We start from the raw sequence: 24,716 nt of genomic DNA, 5'->3' as shown, positions 1-24,716 counted from the left end.
TGACAGTAGATGGGAGATAGTGAAATGCAATCGAAGAGGAAAACACCATTGGGGCGAACGAAGGTAACCGTTCTCAAACATGTTAACATATATGAGCACAAAAAAGTTTATATAAACATTTTGCATTACCAAACATGTTAACATATATAAACACAAACATTTTGTGTTACCAAACATATGCTAAAAATATATGTTAACATATAATTTTATTTATGTTACCAAAACATTTTGTGTTTTTTTACACTATTATTTTAATGTGTCAAAAACATATTAAAAGATAATGTTATGTAGGCAAATATGTTAACATGTTTACATAAATAATGTAGTGCAGGTAAACAATATGAACAAAATACTTTATTTTGTGTAATCCAAAAAACAGTATTGTTTACGTAAACATGTTAATATGTAAAACAAAATATAAATGTAGGTAAACATAATGTTATTTATGTAAACAATATTGTTCATATACTTTATTTTATGCAAAGAATATGTAAATAATATGAACATAGTTTTATTTATGTGACTGTATACATGATTCTCATAACAAATTGTAAACCCCCCAGTATTATTTATGTAAACAAGTAAACAATTTAAAAATAGATGATAGTCCATTGGTCGCGGCAAAGGTGGACGCCTCGCTTGTTGATAACCAATGAAAATGCAAAGGTATAGTACATGTTACCATATATTTAAGGGTGACATATAATTTTATTTATGTTACCCCCCCTACATTTCAATTTGTGTTAACATTTTAATTTTATAAACATAAATTAAACAATGTAAAATATTATTTGTATTTTATGTTATCCCTACATTTTATTTTATGTTAGCATAAATATTATTTGTATTGATGTTACCCTACATTCTATTTATGTGAAAGCTGTTTATATGTGAGAACATATAAACAATATCTATGTTAGCATGTTAACTTATAATATTTATGTTAACATGTTAACCTATAATAAATTGTTATTTGTGTAAAAAAATGGGTCATATAAACATATAAACATACATAAGAATAAGTTGTTATTTGTGTAAAATATACATAAGAATAAATTGTTATTTACAAACATACATAAGAATAAATTGTTATTTGTGTAAAAAAAAATGGGTCATATAAACAAGTTTTAATGTGAAGATGTGTGGGTCATATAAAAATTGTTATTTATGTAACAGGATGTGGGGGTCAGGCAAGGGAGGATAGTCCGTTGGGTGCTGCACATGTCGTCGCCTCGGAGGACATAAGGGAGGATAATGGAAATTCTAATTTAGTTGAAGAAGAAAACACAATGGGGGGGGGGGGGGGCGCCGAAGGTACAATTGTAAACATGTGATTTCGTAAAATAACGTAATTGTTAGTTATGTACTGAAGTTGTGGTGCGATAACAGTGGTTGGGGGAGAGGGGAATGTAATCGAAGAGGAAAGCACCATTGGGGCGACCGAAGGTAACAAAGGTCAAACATGTTAACATATATGAACACAAAAGTTTATTTATGTAAAAATTTTTATTTATGTTAACATATAATTTTATTTATGTTACCAAACATTTTGTGTTGTAGATGTTAGTGCTGATAACAAAGGAAAAAAATGTGACGTAATCAATGAGGTTCCACTTATAGAGAAATGCAAAGGTATATTACGTGATATAGTTTATTTCTTTTTAGTTATTTTGTGTTTTTTTGGCACTGGTTACAAAAAGTCTTAAAACATTATTGCCTTTTGTGTGTGGAAAAGAAACAGTTATGGTGGAGGAGGTTGAAGAGATAAGTGTGGAAGAACCGGTTGAACATGCTAATCTAATGAAAGATGTTCCCTGCAAAGGTATTGTGCAAAAAAAAGTATTCAATTTGTTGTTTGAAACGTAAAAGTTTAGCAGAAGTTAAAGAAACCCTTTTTTTTCCTTTCATATATTAGAAACAGATAATGTGGCGGAGGTTGAAGGGGTTGTAAGAGGAATTGCGTTGAGGGCTGACGAATGTCCGAGTTTTAGTCTTGGATTGTCATAGCTGACAGTGGGCGTGGCGACTGGGGGTGAAAATAATGATTTCGATGGTGTTGGACACTGGGTTTTTGGGACAGACGAAATGCCCTCGTTTAGCCTTCGTCTTACGCAGTTAGAGGAAGAGCGAAAAAGTGGAACAGGTTGTTCACACGTGAAAATCGATAAGGGACGCACAATAATGGGCATTGATGTTAAGGGGTTGTTAACACGAGAAGAGATGCGTATATGGAAGTACGTGGAATCCGGTGGGAGGAGGAAAACCTCTTAAAACCAACGGTCATTCGAGGGTGCGTTCTCAAGGTAAGGTTACATTTAAAAAATGTACTTCAGTTTATTTGCTAAAAAAGAAATGTATTTTAGGTGCAACGTTTTTGTAGCTTTGTTTTTTAAATTCAGATGTGTGCCGCATTTTATAAGGTTTTGGTTACATGTTTGTTGTAGCTTTAAATTAGCATTTTGTAAGATAGTTTAAAATGATGTTTTTAGTTTGGTAACATCTTTTGTTAGATATGAAAAAAATTTATTGCAGGTACATACAACATTGTTTAGTTAGTTGTTACATGCTTATTGTAGCTTTTGTAGGTTGTTACATGTTTAATTAGTTGTTACATGTTTTTATTATGTGGGTGTTACATTTTTCTTTTATGGTACTTAATAGTTGTAGCATTTCTTGACAGTTATAATTATGTTGTTACATTTTTTAGTTAGTTGTTACATGCTTAGTTGTTGCAGATGTAGACCACCTTTTTTTATTTAGTTGTTGCATGTTTGTTGTAGCTTGTATTTGTTGTTAAATCTTTTAATTAGTTGTTACATGTTTAAGAAAGAAGTGTTGTTACATGTGTTTTTTGTTGTCTTGATTAGTGTTAGTAACTTAACAAATATTTAGCGTGTGATTTTTAGGTGTTACGTATGTTTTTTTATTCTTTATATGTGTTACATTTCATTTGTGACTTTTAAAAATAGGTTTTGCATATGTTTTATCATGTTACTTAGTTTTAGCGTTTTAGATAGTTGTATTTACCGATGTATACGAGATTTTTTAAATTAGTTGTTACATGTTTATTTTAGCTTAAAAACGTAATAAGTTTTGTTAAATGTGTTTTGTTGGTAGTTTTATTCTGTTATATGTTGTTAGAAATTTAAAAAGAGAAATTTTTTGAAAAAATGGAGTTGCATTGTTTGTTTAGCGAGGTTATCTTTAGAAGCAAACATGGGGTGGAGCTCCCGTTTTTAGTGATAAATAGCTTGAGGATAGATACGGTAGTGGATAGGCTGGTAATGGAAGCCTGGATTGATGTTCTAAACTTTGAGAATAGTTTGGATGACAACCGTCAACCCCGCCGGCTTTTTTGTGACACTTGTGTGATGGTAAGTATTGTTTTACATAATGGGGGTAGTTCGTGTAATTATAATTGGATAATAAGTGAGCTAATATATGTTATTTTTACCCCAGCCCGATTGGTTAGTAAATAGGTCAATTTCATCTGCGGGAGAGAGGCAGGGGGAATTTGAAAAAAACATGAACCGCACAATCAAAGAGAGTTCAGGTTCGAGGGGGGGGGGATCAACGATTTTGATATGGTTTTCTTCACGCTGTTCGAACAAGAAATGTACTTCGTGGTGGTTTTTGAGTTGAAGACTCCGACCATAAATATCATTCACCACGTTGCAGACATGTGGCCGCTGATGAGGGATCATACCACGTATGTGGGCAAAGACGCACCGTAAAAGCTGGTAAGCTTTTAAAAATGATCATTAGTTATATCAAACTGTTATGTACTTAGCAAACTGAGCAGGTAACAGAATATTTTGTATAGAAAACTGTTATGTACATTAAATTGAGTTTTGATTTGTTTTTGTTACAGAAACATTTGTTTGTTGAATACTTGTATAGCTGTGGTCATGGGAAGGCGAAAGAAATTAAAGATTTGAACATTCTAAGAATTCCCATCTCTTGGGCAACAACAAGGAATTTGGTGGACTCAGCGGTATTTGCTATGAGACACCAGGAAGTGTTCATGGGTATGTATGAGCCGTTTGAGTGTGGTTTTGACAAGAATGGAATGAAGAAAAAAGGGCAGCTAGGTAAACTGAGAAAGAAGATCGCAACAAAGTTGTTGTTGTCAGAAGCAAACATGCTAAGAGGGGGAGTGAAAGCGGAAGCGCTTGCTTAAGTTGGTGTGGTTGGTGATTGACTTTGTTGTTGGTTGATTATACGATCCAATGGACATGTGTTTTGTGTGTTAAAACAATGGTTATTGTTTGTGGTTTTTTAATGTAAGTGTTTGTGTACTTGTGATGTAGTTTTTCAACTTATGGAGAATAAGTGTTTTAATGTAAGCTTTCTAGTTTAATGTAAGTTTTTAAGTTTAAAAAAAATTGAATTTTAGTTTTTTTTTTGTTGTTTTAATGTAAAGTGTTTGTGTACTTGTGATGTAGTTTGTACCATTAGGGGAATCTAATGTAAGTTCGTTGCTAAATCTAGTTTATCTTACTTGTTATTTAATAATTAAGTTAGATAATGGGATGATGGGAGGTTTTGTGTCAGGAATCAAAATCCATGTTACCTGACGAAAAAGGTGGTCTGTCCTTAGGAACAAAGCAATTAAGATGTGATGTGTGGCTGGTGGAAAAATGGCCAGATGTGACACCCCCCTGTAGTTGCTCAATGTGTACTTTTTAACAATTAAATTCAAAAAAGTTGAATATGAAAAGCTTTGAATTTCATATTTCATCTTTATCATCATTAATTAAGGTTAAAAAAAGAGGTAGAGTAGAGTAGGGTTAAAACTTAAAGTTACCATTCCCCGTGAGTTACCATTACATAGTGTTTTTGTCTTCAAATAATGCCTAATAAGTAAATAATAGAAACATAGCTCGTAGAAACACAAACATAGCTAGCAAAAGGGTGAAAATAAGATGTTATTCTTCTTGATTTCGGCCCTCAACCTCTTGTTATCACTCTCCAATTGGTTTTTTGACCTCAACAAACCCGGGATTATCTCCATGGACCGCGAACACATAGGTTGATCGATCCATCCGATAAACGCGCATGAGGAGTTCTACACAAAAAAAAAAACAAACATTTTGGATTTAAAACTTCCATTACCACAGAAAGGAGTCAGTTAAAAAGGTTACAGAAATAGTGCTTTACCGTTATGGGGCAGGAGTAGAATCTAAGGCTGGGGTTTCGATCAGTCCACGAAGTGCGGGCGACAGCAACCCTGCCACATTTGCACAACACCATGATTTTTGGGTAAAAAATAGATGCTCGTTTTGGTGAGAAATATGAGTGTTATAAGAATATAGTAGGTTGAGAAACCTATTATCTTATATATGTGATGTAGGGGTTGATGGGTTGTTAGGTTGTAAGGTGTAGATTAAAAGTAGAAGGTTAAAAAACATCTTTTTAACATTTTTTGAATTTTACTAAAAAACAAGTAACATTTTTAAAAGCATGCTAAAAATGCAAAAGATGTGATGTGTGGCTGGTGAAAAGCCATGTGACCTCAACTTTGCTAAGTATACTTTTAACAATTAAACTACAGCTACGTAAAGCCATGTTGGTCACAAAAAAAAAATTAAGGCATAAAAGTTTTGTAATTACTTTTGTTGGCCTACTTCAGCTTTATCATCGTTAATTAAGCCTTATCAGTTTTTGACAAAGGTACCCCAGGTTGCCATTAGATAGATAAAATGGTGTATTTCTAGTAGAGTCTACCATTTTAAAATGTGTTATTGATAACATGTTTTTTTGAAGACATGATTTCTTTATGTTTGTTTTCTCAAATTTAAAAAATCTTTTTACAAACTGTATTTCTAAAAAACAGAAAACATGTTACCACGTGTAACTGTGTGTTTTTTTAAAACAAACATAATTTGTTTACATGATTTTGTTTACACATGATTAACCTGGTGTGACAAAAATTAATTTTTAAATGTAACTAGAACTAGTTTGGTGCAATTAAAACACTTAGCTTTCTATGAAAATGGATTTTGTACTTTTATGTGTTTTTTATTGTGGCAGTGTAGTTACTAACAAAATGCTTTATTGTCACCTACCAGATTTTCTAGTTGTTCTTATGAGAAAGTACCATGTTTACACCAACCCACTTACCAAATGCTTTAGTCTCACCTACTAAAATTAAATTTTGGAGAGAGACATTTGTTGATATAAAATAGGTGCCTTGCAACTAAAAAAATTCAATCTGCCAAAAAAAAGGGTTCTTTCACATTAGTTGTCGTAAAAAAATGTTTAGGGGCAAACGCAAGTCATGGATCACAAAATACAAAGCAAAAGGGCCGTGCTCGTCTAGCCGGGGGGGGGGGGGGGGCAAAAAAAAAATCTCAGAGTTCCCAAACGAAGCGACAAGAAGGCTTTACGAAACCACGACTCATTGTTTAGCTGAAGCTGCCGCTGCTAACGTTAAAAGTGAATCTGTGGGCCAAAAGAATACCGAGATCGTTGTTGCACAAGCAAAATCTGGTGATGTAATAGTTCCCAAGACGGAACCGGGTGAGGTCGGTAATCTCGTGCGTGATGTGGCATTTTCCGAGATGGTTAAAAATGAGGTGCACGAGCCGTTGAAGGGTGAAGATGATCCGTTTGATGATGAGTGGGTTCTGAACTATGATTGGAGCAAGCATGTTACACCCGACAAACATCCACCTGCTGGCCGTAGGTTTTGCGCTGATTGTGGTAAGATACAACCGCTGGAACATTGGTGGCCTGAAATTGCAGATTGTTTGTTCCTAAAAACATCTGTGGCCTGTGATTCTAGTAATGTTACTTGGGCGGCACCCGACACTCCGTCTGATGGGTAGTCGTTTTTCATGTTAATGTTGCGCGCTTTACCGATGGGTAAGCGTGCTTCTTATTATTATCATGCTTCATGGATGTCTTCTTATGTTTCCTTTGGTAATTTAGGTTTGTAGGTTTGTTGTTTTAGCTTTATTGTAACGTCTAATGTCTTTAAATTTTGTGGAAATGTTGTAATGATAAGATGTTAGAGTTACAATCTGGTCTTTTGTTTTCAATGTAACACTGTTACATATCTGTTTATTAAAAATGTACATAATTTTTTTTTAAAAAAAGTTACTTTTTAAATGTACGTCAAACATGAATTAGCAAGTGAAAAAATGCTTATTAACAGATAATAAAATTATAAACAGAAAATAAGTTTGATTCATATAAACTAGAGTTACATAACCCTACATAATATTAGAAAAAAAGGGCTTAAAAACATTGATGCATTTAGTTGATCCTTTGTGGTCACATAAAATGTTACAAAAAAGTGTGGGGGTCAACTACAGTTACATAAAATATTACAAAAAAAAAAACAACGGCTTAAAACACATTGATGCATTTAGTTGATCCCGTTTTTAGTTACATAGTATTACAAAAAGGGATCAACTTTTCTGAATCAAAGCTTACATGATATCAAAAAGTAAAATCACTTAGCAAAATGGTTTTTAGCTGCTACCATTTCCTTGACACATATTCTCCACCTCCATCCTTATTTTTTCCGCCTCTTGTCGTTTTTTTTCAGCCGCAAGTTTCTTCAACTTGATTTTCTCGCAATTTCTTGAGTCATGATCATTCACATATTGCTTACAATTATTGCATAACCTTAGAAGTTTTTGAGACCTTTCAACTTGTTTTTTAGCCTCTCCCACAATACAACGAACGTGACCGGTACTTTTGTTTCTAATTACATCCGGATTGCCGACTGCCATCTCCAAATCAATAGCTAACGGTTGCCCAATCAACTCTTCAATCACCGCCGCCTTATTTTGAGAAGAATTTGTCATGTCTGCTTGACCTAGAAATGTGCGGTCCTTCAAAGCTCTTGTTGGTGCATGTTTTGTAACAGATGATCTTTCGTGTTTGTTAGAATTGAGAGCAACGGTCAAAGGGGAGACTGTTGGTGCATTTTGTGACCGTCGCTATGCAATTCTGACCAGCGGAACGCCACAGGCGAAGTTAGAACAACTTCGCCATAGGCGAAGTTATAACAACTTCGCCATAGGCGAAGTTAGCACAACTTCTGCCATAGGCGAAGTTATATCAACTTCGCCATAGGCGAAGTTGTAACAACTTCGCCTACAGGCCCAAGCCCGTGAAGTTTATATATATATATGTGTGTCGTGTTTAGGGTTAAGAATCCAGTAATTCAGAGAGTTGTGTGTTACAGTTTGAGTGTCGAGAGAGAACAAACAGAGAGAGAGTGTCGTTAGGGACGACCCGAGGTAGAGCTCACCTCGGGTCGGACGTGTTTCTGTTTATGTTACGGTATGTAACGTGTTTGTTTAATTATTATTATAAAGAATCTGCAGATTTGATTATCCCGTTCTTGTATTTGTTCGTGTACGTGTTTGTGTTCTTCATCTTCTACACCATAAACGAGTCTAGGAGGATTCCACACTCCTAGACCTCGTGCGGATCTCGTATCGAATGGCGACGCCCCGGGGGGACCTACATGTGGTATCAGAGCCTTAGGCTCTTATGCTATGGTTCGAGATATGCGTTTTGGTGTTTCTGGCACGTTTCTGTGCGTTTCTGAAACGAGATCTGGAAAAAAGAACAAGGAATTGGAAAAACAAGTTCGCTGAAAACTGGTTAAGTTCGCCGGAATAAGTTCGCTTAGATCTGTGAATAATGAATCGTTTGACCTTTGAAAATCCTTATATAGGGTCAGAGATTATACAAGCGAAGTTACGGTTAACTTCGCCTAGGCGAAGTTATTCACAAGTTGATTAGACGTTCAAGACGGGAAAGGACAGGTGCAGGTATGGGAGCTGGAGAGACTTCAAGAGTTGTACGTTTCGCTCCGCCCACACTGTCAGGTATGTCGATTGTTCCTACATCACTACAGGTCACAGGTTTACGCGCCGCGGATGTTCCCGTGGTGGCTACATCATCAGCTTTTGGCATCCCAATCACTACTATCCAGCTGACGACTCCGGAGATTGTGTCATTACCACCTCCAACGCTTACTCCGTCGGAGGTTGTTGCACAATTTGTTGAGTCGACAGTCGTTGCAACTGCAGGGTTGTCGGTCACAATACCACCTGCGGTTACGTCCACAACTACTTCTGATGTCCCGGTTACATGTGAAATCCCACCTCAGTATTCTCAAGACACATCTCACATGAGGTTTGATTTCGATGCAACCCTCTCAGACTCGGAGAGAATAGCTGCACTTGAGCGGGTCGTGGCAGAGCAATCGAGGATAAACTTTATCCAGACCCAGGCTATTCAGCGCCTAGTAACAGAAAATCAACTACAGTCGTCCCTCCTGGTTGAACATGGGAGAATTATAGATGCTATGAAGGAGTTCTTGGCATCTCAGGGGGAGACAAGATGTAAAGACGACGAGTTAAGGACAAAGAAGAGAAATGACAGAGACGATGATCCCAATGCATCGAAAGGTGCAGGTGGTGAGTTGCCAAGAACTACTCAAGCTCTTGGGACTTCCACAACTCAGGGGGAGTCTGCAGGTGCGGCTGGCAGTTCTGGTGGTGATGAGGTGGTGATGGTTGATGATGAAGGAATGGGAGATGATGTGATTGATGCTTTGAAAGAATTAGATGATGATATGTTTAGTGATGATGTGTTGTTTGATGATGATGTGCTGCCAATTGAGGAGATTGAGAAGATTGGAGCTCAGATTGTGATTGAAGAAGATATTGAAGAAGGTGAAATAGTAGAAGAGAATGTAGAGCATGACATTCCAGGTGTGGAGAAAGCAGATATGGGTAATGAGACAGTAATCGATGAGACTGAATGGGAAGAGCAGCCTAGGTGGAAGGAAGGCTATGCTCAGTGGTTCGTCAAAACGAAGAATGGATCACAAAATACAAAGCAAAAGGGTTCAATCTGCCAAAAAAAAGGGTTCTTTCACATTAGTTGTCGTAAAAAAATGTTTAGGGGCAAACGCAAGTCATGGATCACAAAATACAAAGCAAAAGGGCCGTGCTCGTCTAGCCGGGGGGGGGGGGGGGCAAAAAAAAAATCTCAGAGTTCCCAAACGAAGCGACAAGAAGGCTTTACGAAACCACGACTCATTGTTTAGCTGAAGCTGCCGCTGCTAACGTTAAAAGTGAATCTGTGGGCCAAAAGAATACCGAGATCGTTGTTGCACAAGCAAAATCTGGTGATGTAATAGTTCCCAAGACGGAACCGGGTGAGGTCGGTAATCTCGTGCGTGATGTGGCATTTTCCGAGATGGTTAAAAATGAGGTGCACGAGCCGTTGAAGGGTGAAGATGATCCGTTTGATGATGAGTGGGTTCTGAACTATGATTGGAGCAAGCATGTTACACCCGACAAACATCCACCTGCTGGCCGTAGGTTTTGCGCTGATTGTGGTAAGATACAACCGCTGGAACATTGGTGGCCTGAAATTGCAGATTGTTTGTTCCTAAAAACATCTGTGGCCTGTGATTCTAGTAATGTTACTTGGGCGGCACCCGACACTCCGTCTGATGGGTAGTCGTTTTTCATGTTAATGTTGCGCGCTTTACCGATGGGTAAGCGTGCTTCTTATTATTATCATGCTTCATGGATGTCTTCTTATGTTTCCTTTGGTAATTTAGGTTTGTAGGTTTGTTGTTTTAGCTTTATTGTAACGTCTAATGTCTTTAAATTTTGTGGAAATGTTGTAATGATAAGATGTTAGAGTTACAATCTGGTCTTTTGTTTTCAATGTAACACTGTTACATATCTGTTTATTAAAAATGTACATAATTTTTTTTTAAAAAAAGTTACTTTTTAAATGTACGTCAAACATGAATTAGCAAGTGAAAAAATGCTTATTAACAGATAATAAAATTATAAACAGAAAATAAGTTTGATTCATATAAACTAGAGTTACATAACCCTACATAATATTAGAAAAAAAGGGCTTAAAAACATTGATGCATTTAGTTGATCCTTTGTGGTCACATAAAATGTTACAAAAAAGTGTGGGGGTCAACTACAGTTACATAAAATATTACAAAAAAAAAAAAAACAACGGCTTAAAACACATTGATGCATTTAGTTGATCCCGTTTTTAGTTACATAGTATTACAAAAAGGGATCAACTTTTCTGAATCAAAGCTTACATGATATCAAAAAGTAAAATCACTTAGCAAAATGGTTTTTAGCTGCTACCATTTCCTTGACACATATTCTCCACCTCCATCCTTATTTTTTCCGCCTCTTGTCGTTTTTTTTCAGCCGCAAGTTTCTTCAACTTGATTTTCTCGCAATTTCTTGAGTCATGATCATTCACATATTGCTTACAATTATTGCATAACCTTAGAAGTTTTTGAGACCTTTCAACTTGTTTTTTAGCCTCTCCCACAATACAACGAACGTGACCGGTACTTTTGTTTCTAATTACATCCGGATTGCCGACTGCCATCTCCAAATCAATAGCTAACGGTTGCCCAATCAACTCTTCAATCACCGCCGCCTTATTTTGAGAAGCATTTGTCATGTCTGCTTGACCTAGAAATGTGCGGTCCTTCAAAGCTCTTGTTGGTGCATGTTTTGTAACAGATGATCTTTCGTGTTTGTTAGAATTGAGAGCAACGGTCAAAGGGGAGACTGTTGGTGCATTTTGTGACCGTCGCTATGCAATTCTGACCAGCGGAACGCCACAGGCGAAGTTAGAACAACTTCGCCATAGGCGAAGTTATAACAACTTCGCCATAGGCGAAGTTAGCACAACTTCTGCCATAGGCGAAGTTATATCAACTTCGCCATAGGCGAAGTTGTAACAACTTCGCCTACAGGCCCAAGCCCGTGAAGTTTATATATATATATGTGTGTCGTGTTTAGGGTTAAGAATCCAGTAATTCAGAGAGTTGTGTGTTACAGTTTGAGTGTCGAGAGAGAACAAACAGAGAGAGAGTGTCGTTAGGGACGACCCGAGGTAGAGCTCACCTCGGGTCGGACGTGTTTCTGTTTATGTTACGGTATGTAACGTGTTTGTTTAATTATTATTATAAAGAATCTGCAGATTTGATTATCCCGTTCTTGTATTTGTTCGTGTACGTGTTTGTGTTCTTCATCTTCTACACCATAAACGAGTCTAGGAGGATTCCACACTCCTAGACCTCGTGCGGATCTCGTATCGAATGGCGACGCCCCGGGGGGACCTACATGTGGTATCAGAGCCTTAGGCTCTTATGCTATGGTTCGAGATATGCGTTTTGGTGTTTCTGGCACGTTTCTGTGCGTTTCTGAAACGAGATCTGGAAAAAAGAACAAGGAATTGGAAAAACAAGTTCGCTGAAAACTGGTTAAGTTCGCCGGAATAAGTTCGCTTAGATCTGTGAATAATGAATCGTTTGACCTTTGAAAATCCTTATATAGGGTCAGAGATTATACAAGCGAAGTTACGGTTAACTTCGCCTAGGCGAAGTTATTCACAAGTTGATTAGACGTTCAAGACGGGAAAGGACAGGTGCAGGTATGGGAGCTGGAGAGACTTCAAGAGTTGTACGTTTCGCTCCGCCCACACTGTCAGGTATGTCGATTGTTCCTACATCACTACAGGTCACAGGTTTACGCGCCGCGGATGTTCCCGTGGTGGCTACATCATCAGCTTTTGGCATCCCAATCACTACTATCCAGCTGACGACTCCGGAGATTGTGTCATTACCACCTCCAACGCTTACTCCGTCGGAGGTTGTTGCACAATTTGTTGAGTCGACAGTCGTTGCAACTGCAGGGTTGTCGGTCACAATACCACCTGCGGTTACGTCCACAACTACTTCTGATGTCCCGGTTACATGTGAAATCCCACCTCAGTATTCTCAAGACACATCTCACATGAGGTTTGATTTCGATGCAACCCTCTCAGACTCGGAGATAATAGCTGCACTTGAGCGGGTCGTGGCAGAGCAATCGAGGATAAACTTTATCCAGACCCAGGCTATTCAGCGCCTAGTAACAGAAAATCAACTACAGTCGTCCCTCCTGGTTGAACATGGGAGAATTATAGATGCTATGAAGGAGTTCTTGGCATCTCAGGGGGAGACAAGATGTAAAGACGACGAGTTAAGGACAAAGAAGAGAAATGATAGAGACGATGATCCCAATGCATCGAAAGGTGCAGGTGGTGAGTTGCCAAGAACTACTCAAGCTCTTGGGACTTCCACAACTCAGGGGGAGTCTGCAGGTGCGGCTGGCAGTTCTGGTGGTGATGAGGTGGTGATGGTTGATGATGAAGGAATGGGAGATGATGTGATTGATGCTTTGAAAGAATTAGATGATGATATGTTTAGTGATGATGTGTTGTTTGATGATGATGTGCTGCCAATTGAGGAGATTGAGAAGATTGGAGCTCAGATTGTGATTGAAGAAGATATTGAAGAAGGTGAAATAGTAGAAGAGAATGTAGAGCATGACATTCCAGGTGTGGAGAAAGCAGATATGGGTAATGAGACAGTAATCGATGAGACTGAATGGGAAGAGCAGCCTAGGTGGAAGGAAGACTATGCTCAGTGGTTCGTCAAAACGAAGAATGGATCACAAAATACAAAGCAAAAGGGTTCAATCTGCCAAAAAAAAGGGTTCTTTCACATTAGTTGTCGTAAAAAAATGTTTAGGGGCAAACGCAAGTCATGGATCACAAAATACAAAGCAAAAGGGCCGTGCTCGTCTAGCCGGGGGGGGGGGGGGGGGCAAAAAAAAAATCTCAGAGTTCCCAAACGAAGCGACAAGAAGGCTTTACGAAACCACGACTCATTGTTTAGCTGAAGCTGCCGCTGCTAACGTTAAAAGTGAATCTGTGGGCCAAAAGAATACCGAGATCGTTGTTGCACAAGCAAAATCTGGTGATGTAATAGTTCCCAAGACGGAACCGGGTGAGGTCGGTAATCTCGTGCGTGATGTGGCATTTTCCGAGATGGTTAAAAATGAGGTGCACGAGCCGTTGAAGGGTGAAGATGATACGTTTGATGATGAGTGGGTTCTGAACTATGATTGGAGCAAGCATGTTACACCCGACAAACATCCACCTGCTGGCCGTAGGTTTTGCGCTGATTGTGGTAAGATACAACCGCGGGAACATTGGTGGCCTGAAATTGCAGATTGTTTGTTCCTAAAAACATCTGTGGCCTGTGATTCTAGTAATGTTACTTGGGCGGCACCCGACACTCCGTCTGATGGGTAGTCGTTTTTCATGTTAATGTTGCGCGCTTTACCGATGGGTAAGCGTGCTTCTTATTATTATCATGCTTCATGGATGTCTTCTTATGTTTCCTTTGGTAATTTAGGTTTGTAGGTTTGTTGTTTTAGCTTTATTGTAACGTCTAATGTCTTTAAATTTTGTGGAAATGTTGTAATGATAAGATGTTAGAGTTACAATCTGGTCTTTTGTTTTCAATGTAACACTGTTACATATCTGTTTTTTAAAAATTTACATAATTTTTTTTTAAAAAAAGTTACTTTTTAAATGTACGTCAAACATGAATTAGCAAGTGAAAAAATGCTTATTAACAGATAATAAAATTATAAACAGAAAATAAGTTTGATTCATATAAACTAGAGTTACATAACCCTACATAATATTAGAAAAAAAGGGCTTAAAAACATTGATGCATTTAGTTGATCCTTTGTGGTCACATAAAATGTTACAAAAAAGTGTGGGGGTCAACTACAGTTACATAAAATATTACAAAAAAAAAAAAACAACGGCTTAAAACACATTGATGCATTTAGTTGATCCCGTTTTTAGTTACATAGTATTACAAAAAGGGATCAACTTTTCTGAATCAAAGCTTACATGATATCAAAAAGTAAAATCACTTAGCAAAATGGTTTTTAGCTGCTACCATTTCCTTGACACATATTCTCCACCTCCATCCTTATTTTTTCCGCCTCTTGTCGTTTTTTTTCAGCCGCAAGTTTCTTCAACTTGATTTTCTCGCAATTTCTTGAGTCATGATCATTCACATATTGCTTACAATTATTGCATAACCTTAGAAGTTTTTGAGACCTTTCAACTTGTTTTTTAGCCTCTCCCACAATACAACGAACGTGACCGGTACTTTTGTTTCTAATTACATCCGGATTGCCGACTGCCATCTCCAAATCAATAGCTAACGGTTGCCCAATCAACTCTTCAATCACCGCCGCCTTATTTTGAGAAGCATTTGTCATGTCTGCTTGACCTAGAAATGTGCGGTCCTTCAAAGCTCTTGTTGGTGCATGTTTTGTAACAGATGATCTTTCGTGTTTGTTAGAATTGAGAGCAACGGTCAAAGGGGAGACTGTTGGTGCATTTTGTGACCGTCGCTATGCAATTCTGACCAGCGGAACGCCACAGGCGAAGTTAGAACAACTTCGCCATAGGCGAAGTTATAACAACTTCGCCATAGGCGAAGTTAGCACAACTTCTGCCATAGGCGAAGTTATATCAACTTCGCCATAGGCGAAGTTGTAACAACTTCGCCTACAGGCCCAAGCCCGTGAAGTTTATATATATATATGTGTGTCGTGTTTAGGGTTAAGAATCCAGTAATTCAGAGAGTTGTGTGTTACAGTTTGAGTGTCGAGAGAGAACAAACAGAGAGAGAGTGTCGTTAGGGACGACCCGAGGTAGAGCTCACCTCGGGTCGGACGTGTTTCTGTTTATGTTACGGTATGTAACGTGTTTGTTTAATTATTATTATAAAGAATCTGCAGATTTGATTATCCCGTTCTTGTATTTGTTCGTGTACGTGTTTGTGTTCTTCATCTTCTACACCATAAACGAGTCTAGGAGGATTCCACACTCCTAGACCTCGTGCGGATCTCGTATCGAATGGCGACGCCCCGGGGGGACCTACATGTGGTATCAGAGCCTTAGGCTCTTATGCTATGGTTCGAGATATGCGTTTTGGTGTTTCTGGCACGTTTCTGTGCGTTTCTGAAATGAGATCTGGAAAAAAGAACAAGGAATTGGAAAAACAAGTTCGCTGAAAACTGGTTAAGTTCGCCGGAATAAGTTCGCTTAGATCTGTGAATAATGAATCGTTTGACCTTTGAAAATCCTTATATAGGGTCAGAGATTATACAAGCGAAGTTACGGTTAACTTTGCCTAGGCGAAGTTATTCACAAGTTGATTAGACGTTCAAGACGGGAAAGGACAGGTGCAGGTATGGGAGCTGGAGAGACTTCAAGAGTTGTACGTTTCGCTCCGCCCACACTGTCAGGTATGTCGATTGTTCCTACATCACTACAGGTCACAGGTTTACGCGCCGCGGATGTTCCCGTGGTGGCTACATCATCAGCTTTTGGCATCCCAATCACTACTATCCAGCTGACGACTCCGGAGATTGTGTCATTACCACCTCCAACGCTTACTCCGTCGGAGGTTGTTGCACAATTTGTTGAGTCGACAGTCGTTGCAACTGCAGGGTTGTCGGTCACAATACCACCTGCGGTTACGTCCACAACTACTTCTGATGTCCCGGTTACATGTGAAATCCCACCTCAGTATTCTCAAGACACATCTCACATGAGGTTTGATTTCGATGCAACCCTCTCAGACTCGGAGAGAATAGCTGCACTTGAGCGGGTCGTGGCAGAGCAATCGAGGATAAACTTTATCCAGACCCAGGCTATTCAGCGCCTAGTAACAGAAAATCAACTACAGTCGTCCCTCCTGGTTGAACATGGGAGAATTATAGATGCTATGAAGGAGTTCTTGGCATCTCAGGGGGAGACAAGATGTAAAGACGACGAGTTAAGGACAAAGAAGAGAAATGATAGAGACGATGATCCCAATGCATCGAAAGGTGCAGGTGGTGAGTTGCCAAGAACTACTCAAGCTCTTGGGACTTCCACAACTCAGGGGGAGTCTGCAGGTGCGGCTGGCAGTTCTGGTGGTGATGAGGTGGTGATGGTTGATGATGAAGGAATGGGAGATGATGTGATTGATGCTTTGAAAGAATTAGATGATGATATGTTTAGTGATGATGTGTTGTTTGATGATGATGTGCTGCCAATTGAGGAGATTGAGAAGATTGGAGCTCAGATTGTGATTGAAGAAGATATTGAAGAAGGTGAAATAGTAGAAGAGAATGTAGAGCATGACATTCCAGGTGTGGAGAAAGCAGATATGGGTAATGAGACAGTAATCGATGAGACTGAATGGGAAGAGCAGCCTAGGTGGAAGGAAGGCTATGCTCAGTGGTTCGTCAAAACGAAGAAACCAGCGGTCCCTACAATGTTTAAGAAGAGTTACAATATTAAAGGCTATGCTAAAGCGAAGAAAGGGATTATTTGCTGGATCTATGATGAGCAGTTGAAGCTCTTTGTGATTAAATGGTATGCGTTCAGTATTTTAAAAGAATGTTAAGGTCGTTGAATACACTGCCGGAATGTGAAGTGAAAGACTTAGCCAGATTGGGGTTAATCAATCGAAATGATGATAATATGGCTAGAGTCATTGAGAAAATTGTATGGAGAGAGAGTATAAAAGAGAAGAAGTTTGAGCTGTTGAAACCGCAGAAGGGAAAACTTGTTGAAGACAAGGATAGAGGTTTGAGAGCTGATGGAAAACCTTGGATGGTCATGAAGTATAAACCGATCCGGTGTTTGAAAGAAGTACCTATGAAGCTTATGCCCAAGGATGTGCTTAAAGACCTAAAGTGGTGGTATGTGGATTGTGAGACAGCAGAGGCAGTGATGGAAGACGAGGATGAACAAGAGCTCCTAAGAGTTTACGATCCGATGCATTTGGTAAACTTATCGCAAGCTGATCTGAAGGTGCTCAATGAGAAGAAAATCTTTTATATTCCTGCTTGGAAGGACGAAGCGAGGAAGTATCAAAGAGTTGTGTCAGTTTGTGTTAGAGAAGGAGTGCATGCGTGAAGATTCAAGATTGAAGATTACAAGACAAGTGCTTAAAGATCAAGATATGAAGCTACTGCCAAGGGGGAGTCTGTTGGTGCATAATGTCAGTAGTTTATAGTCTAGTGTCTGTAATCGAGTCTGTAATGTTTAATTATGTTTTGTATGTTTAAGCGAAGTTACTGACAAGTTCGCTTAACAGGCGAACTTGTTAGTCAAGCGAAGTTATGGACAACTTCGCCTGAACATGCCAGGCGAAGTTGTCGTGTATAAATAGTCCTAGGTTACGGCTTGGTTTGTAATCGTTGTTTTAAGTTCGTGTCAGTTGTTCAAGTTCATTGTAACGTGAGGACGAGAGTCTGTAACAGTGATATTACATCACGTGTTTGAGTTATAATATATAACGTGTGTTCGTTTCGTGTGTTCGTGTGATTCGTGTTCTATACTTGTAACGATCTACGCAGGGATTTCGCACCTGAGTAGACCGAGATATCTCGTGCGATCCGTCCAGGGAACCTACAGCTCTGATCTCACGTGCCAGTGAAGCCAAACCAATAGGGTCACTCCTTAATGCATCAACATAGTCGGATATTATTTCAAAAATCACATGCCGAAGACCGGAACACCCGGTGTTGTCAACCCGATTCTGGTACCGAGATTCCCATACACGTTTGGGGAGAACATCCCTAGTCCACCTTTTACTAATGTATTGGAAAGGGATGTTGTCTACTTTTTTAACTCGGTAGACACAAAAAATGTGTCGGCATGGGTATCCAATTCGGGTGAAGCGCTTACATGAACAGGAAAACGAATGATCTTTACTATCGTATTCAACCTGTGGGGGTACAAAAAGACAACATGGATAAGTATTTGGTTGGCATTGAATTATAGACATGGAATGTTTATTATAATTTTTTTTTGAATTATAGACATGTAATGTTTATTATAACGTATACAAATAACATACATATGTAGACATAGAATGTTATTATAATGTTACACAAACACCAAAAAGCTGTTAGACTATCTCCAATGCTTCTGGAGGAGAGGATGCATTTGAAGTGCACTTCGGAGGGATGCATTTGAGTGGGGAGCATTTGAGGGAGATGCACTTGGTGAAGTGCACCCAAGTGCATCTAAATGGTGGGCCCATTAAAAAATAAAAGAAATGGTAATATGGAAGAGAGAGGATGCATGTGGGAAGAATGGATTGGAGTTAAAAACAGGAGAGAGAGTGCATGTGGGAAGGATGGGTAAAAAGCTGATGTGGCAGGGATGACTAGGATGCATGTAGTAAACGCAGGAGCTTGCATTGCGGGTAGTTTTAATATATATCAGCAATGGTTTTTTGGGCCATGTGTTTTTTCACATACAAAAACAAAACATGTAAAAAATATAACATATATTAAAGATAAACTACATTAATGTATATTTAATTATAGGTTACATAAACCCAAAAAATGTTAAAGTACATGATAGCCATTGAAAAAACGTTTATTATAAAGTTACAAAAAAACAATAACATTGTTAATATATATCACCAATGGTTTTAGTCACATAAAAAAAATATAACATTTAAAAACATATGTGGTTTTAAATTAAAAAATATAATTAATTATAGGTTACATGAACCCCAAAAAATTTTTAACATGTATTAGATATTTGTTATGAGTTTACCGTGAAAATGTTTGTGACATCCCGGGTTTTGTCAAGATGGGTAACAGAATAGACATGTATGCCATTGACTTCCTCCATGCCGGATACGTAACAAAAAAACTTACCTTTGAATATTTCCTTACGAACTTCCTAGAATATGTTGTGTGAGTATAAATCAAAGGCATGTTTCTCTATGGGCAACCCAGTTTCATCTTTAAAAGATACTTCGAATGTCTTGTATCCGAACAATCTTTGCATGTAGAGTTGACTATCCATTCTTGTTTCCAAACACAACATGAACTGAACAAGTGTGTTCGCGCTGGAGGAGTTAACTTTGAAGGAGGCATTAGAGCTTCCGCACCTTGATATGGTCTTCATTAAACAACACATGGGAATGTCTCTAAAATAAGTCGGCACCCATTGATCCCTAATTGCATACATCTCTTTTAGCCAGCCATGCTCTTGCAAACCAAAATCTTCCATCAGCTCTTCCCATCTAGATTCAAACGTAGAAGGCTTGATAAACACATTCCAAACCAACTGAGGAATCCTAGCCCGGATGTTTGTATTATCTAAAAGATCGCCAGAAATCTGATTCACATTTAAAAGAAAAGGCAATAAAAACATTATAACATTGCGGAGGAGCGCGATTGAGGCATGATAAAACCCTATGGCTAACCTAAAACTAATTCACTTTGTGTTACCTTGGAAGGTAATTTCTTCATAATGTGCCACATGCAAAGCCTATGGCGCGATTGAGTCATAACTTGGGAAATTGCTTGCTTCATATCTGGATATTGATCACTTAATACAAGCTGCGGTTGTTTCCCATGAACTTTAATAAAAGCTTCAAGCACCCATTTATATGATTCTATGGTTTCATTACTTAACAACTCGGCACCGAATGTGACACATCTCTTGTTGTTGTCAACACTGGTAAAGGGTACAAAAATCATTTTGTACCTGGAAATGCAAACAAGTAATTGTAACAGTTGCGCAAAAAATGAAACAGTTACACAAATTGTAAACAGTTAATAAAATGTTAACTAAACAAAATGAAAACAATTAACAAATTACTTACTTGTTGGTTTTATAAGTAGCATCAAAAGCAATTACATCCCCAAAAGCTTGATAACTTATCTTCAATATTTCATCGACCCAAAACACCGATTTCAATTTCACTTTTTCAACAACGAAGTCAAAATGAAAATTTGGTAAACTTTCAGAACGATCCTTCAAGCGGTCTAGAACTAATTGCAAGTCTCGATCACCAATGTGTATCCTCATAGAGTTGTACCAGTTCTTGAAATCTGTAGCAGTTCCGTTAACATTATGGTGACCGCCTTTCATTGAAACTTGCAAACGAAGGGCTATAGTAGGACCAATTTTGTTTAAACTCATTTGGTGAATAAACTGTTGGGTTGAGAACGTGAGCTTTCGAGATATCTTGGTTAAATCTCTGTTGTACTCTTCAACAAAAGGATGATTGTGATTTTCACAGAACTTTATGACATTGTACACGGACGTTTCTTCACATACTTATAACGTAATGCTTGCTGGACAATAGGTAATGGAAAATGTACACTGCCTCATTTTCAAGGAGCTCTCGCATAACGTGTCAAATTTACGTTTACCCTGTGGTTTGCCAGCCTTATTACACCTCAAATACTTATGTGTAACAACATCCTTTTATCTCTTGGTCTGTCCTTTTCGAATTGAGAAACCGGCCTTAAAGGTATAATTTTTGTAAAACTGAACAACTTCTTCCCAACTATTGAAAGTAGCACCAATCGCCGGTTTTAGGTGGGCACTAACATCAGGACACCAAAATGTGGTTCCGTTTAGAGTATGAAAGAAATTGTCTCCCTCGGACTCATGGGTATCTTGAAAAAAGGGTTAAAAAGGGACAAAATTAGCTATACACAGTGATTATGCTAAATCCATTTCCATAAGTTGTGTACAAAATGACAAAAATACCAAAAAAATAATAATAAAAAATGTAAAAAACAAAAGGTAAAAATTAGAAACTATCACTAAAATGGAAAACTTAAAAACTGTCACTAAAAGGTAAAAAATTATAAACTCTCACTAAAATGTAAAAATCAAAAGGTAAAAATTATAAACTGTCACTAAAAGGTATAAATTATAAACTGTTACTGAAAAGTAAAAAAACACTAACAAAAATGTAAAATTGTCACTAAGGGGTTAAAAATACCCAAAAAAAATTACATAAAACTAATTACAACAAATTATTAGTGCGACATCAAACAACTAAGATAAAAAATACAGAACAACAAACATAAAAAAACGAACCTCCGGATTCATGTGACCGAGAAAGAACAGGAGAGTTGCAATTAACTTGAAAAACTGGATTCACATATAAAGGAGACGAAGGAGACGAAACAACCACATGATCTTCACCTGAAAAAAAAATAAAAAACCGAAGATTGAAATTTGGTATGTACAAAAATGAAATAATAAAAGAAAAAAATATCCTGGAAATTGTTCATCGAATGTCTAGCGGCGGATCGTTTGATGCTGACAAAACATACGAGGGTTCCATGATTACTAATTAAATGAAAACTCATTCAATGCTCTAAGATAATGAATACTCATTCAATGTTCCCAGGGGCTATTTGGGTTTGGGAGGGGGTGGGATAAAAGGATGAGGATTAATGAGATAAGGTTAGGTTGTTTATGTTTAAATTAACATTGAGATAAAAGGGCGCCTCTTATGTTTAAGGTCAAATAAGCTAGATGTAATCTTGGATCAAAATGTTGAATGCACGCACGAAAATTGTTTTGGACTAATTTGCCCCTCTTATGTAAAATATGGTTAGAGATGGATATGGTGATGTGGTGGATTGTAGACCACATATATAGTTTCCAAGAGTTTTCTAAGCTAGCTTGGGTTTTTATTTTATATTTGCCCTAATAATAAAACTATAACGCCATATGTAACATGTAGTGTAGTAGCTTTTATACCCGTGTATTATATGGGTTTTGTTAAATAATAAAGATAAATAAGGTCCGTTATTTCAGTTGTATTCTTAAAATACTTATGAGTTAATTTAATGTAGATTTAATGAAAAAACAATCGGGGTTATCGAAAGTATTAAAATAGAATGATTTTAGGAATGTCAGGTGTTGATTTGCAAAATTTAAAAAATGTACTAAAGTTGCGTAGTTGGTCAAACCTCATGTTTGAAAATGACACTTAACTTAATAATGAATAAAATCTACACTATGCGATAACCTATTAGACAAAATGGTTTTGACCCATGACCCATGAATAGCTAGAATGAATGGGAAGAAAGATTAGGAATTAAGAGAAATGTGGATTTGACATGTAAGCTTTAACATTTTCTTTTATTGGTGAAGTAAGATTGGAGGACTATAAATTGGTGTAAAGGACATGTGACGATAAGTAAGAAACATTTATAATTACACTAAAAAAACACTATATTTTTCTTTCCTGTTTAATTAAATAATATTTTTTTATACTTTTATTATTACAGTTTCTCTCTCCACCTTGTAATATACAAAAAAATCATTACATTTTCCCTAAATTTACAAAAATTCACCGTCTTTTCTCTCTCCACCCTATAATTTACACTCATAACTACTCAAAACCCCACCATATAATTTACACAATACCCTCACAAAATTTTGGGGGATAGGATGAGAACGCTCTAATAGTGTTGTAGCCCCATCATCGCCATGTCATATTTTTTATTTTCTTTTTATTTAAATTAAACAAATAAAAAATACATTAAAATCAAAAAAAGAATTACAAAAAAAATACATAACAAAAAAAAATCATAAAACTAAAAACCATAATTTTCGCGCATTTTTACTCGTCGTTCTTCCAATAATACGACATTTGAGACGAGGAACTCGTAGTCTCGTCCCATTTTCTGCAATTCAAATAGATTGGCAATCCGTTTGTTGGTTTCGTTGCTTTGTTGGAAGGTAGCGGTACGTTCCACCATATGGGATTCGATACGACCGAACACCTCGTTTAGTCGGTGATTTCATCGTAGCCCCCACATGGGCTCGTCGACGACGAACTCTCCACACTCTTCGTATCCTTTTTTTCCTCTCCAGCGAGGTCGAGCCTACTATTGTACGTCTTTGTCCCCTAAATTAACCGCGTCATCCTCGTCTTCGTCAAAAAGGTCGAAGTTACGAGCTTCTTTGGGTGTTGCGGTTGTGCTCAGATTTGTCAAATATGAGGTCTTTGACTTTTTTGTAGCCTGGGATGATGCACCGGATCGTTGAGCGACCGGAACGATGGATGCTCCTTTCTTTTTCGGGCATAGCCGAAGTTTCTCACAGAAGTTAAATGCTTAAAGGCCTTCCCTTGCCTGCCTTCGGTTGCCCTTGGGTTCGAAAGTCGCTCAACACTGGAGATTGGATGTTGGTGTCGTTTGCTCGTTACGGCAACCGAGTCCACTCAATCGGTTGTATATCCTAGCAAATTTTTGGCATTCATGGTTTATGACCTTCTAATGGGCTTGAACCGCTTCTTTACCCCGGTATTCTTCCGGTTTGCCCGCTATCCCGAGTCAAGTTTCAAATATTTTCTTCCAAAATATTCCGGAGGCTTGAAAGTTTGCTACAATTAGAATTATTTTCACAATTAATATTAATTTTAAATAAATACAAAATAAAGTTAAATAAATACTTAATATTAATAACTTACCAACATCGGGATCCTCCGAAATGATGATCCAAGCTTTTGTGAGAGCTACTTCCTCAAAATCCATCCACGCTAAGTACTCACGTTGTGCCGCTGGCTCCCCAGGTTGCTTCTTTTTGTGTTTACAGGCCGCCTTTTAGGTTAAACCGGAGGCCCGTGCCTATTGAGTCTCTGGCACCGTTATCGGCTTCGACTTCGGTTGGCTAGACCCGAACACCGGCATAGGGTTTTGGGGATTGAGGAAGTTGGCGTACATGTTTAAGTTCAGGTCGGGAAAAATAAACGGATAGTTTAGGTTTGGTTGGTTTCCAGTGTTTGGGAAGGTGGTTTGTTGGTTTTGTGGAGTAGGGTGTTGACCGAAACTAAGCCATGGAAAATTTATGCTTGGTTGGTTCGAATGGTTTTGCGGAACATGGTATTGCCCAAAGAGGGAGTGGGGGGGGGGAATGGATTGTAACATCTCGAATTTTCGTACTCATATTCGTTTACATATAACCCGATTCGGGAACATTATTGG

At 37.9% G+C, this 24,716-nt stretch overlaps 1 pseudogene; it reads right to left on the bottom strand.

The window, feature by feature from the left end:
- Window positions 1-14,825: 14,825 nt before the first annotated feature.
- Window positions 14,826-24,266, bottom strand: LOC143562746 (protein FAR1-RELATED SEQUENCE 5-like; annotated as a pseudogene).
- Window positions 24,267-24,716: the final 450 nt, after the last annotated feature.

This window comes from Bidens hawaiensis, unplaced genomic scaffold, assembly GCF_021521415.1.
Source record: "Bidens hawaiensis isolate Kalapana, Puna unplaced genomic scaffold, B.hawaiensis_p1.1 tig00021062_1, whole genome shotgun sequence".
NCBI lineage: Eukaryota > Viridiplantae > Streptophyta > Magnoliopsida > Asterales > Asteraceae > Bidens > Bidens hawaiensis.
The sequence above is the reverse complement of the archived record's forward strand: the minus strand, read 5'-3'. Positions and strand labels throughout refer to the sequence as shown.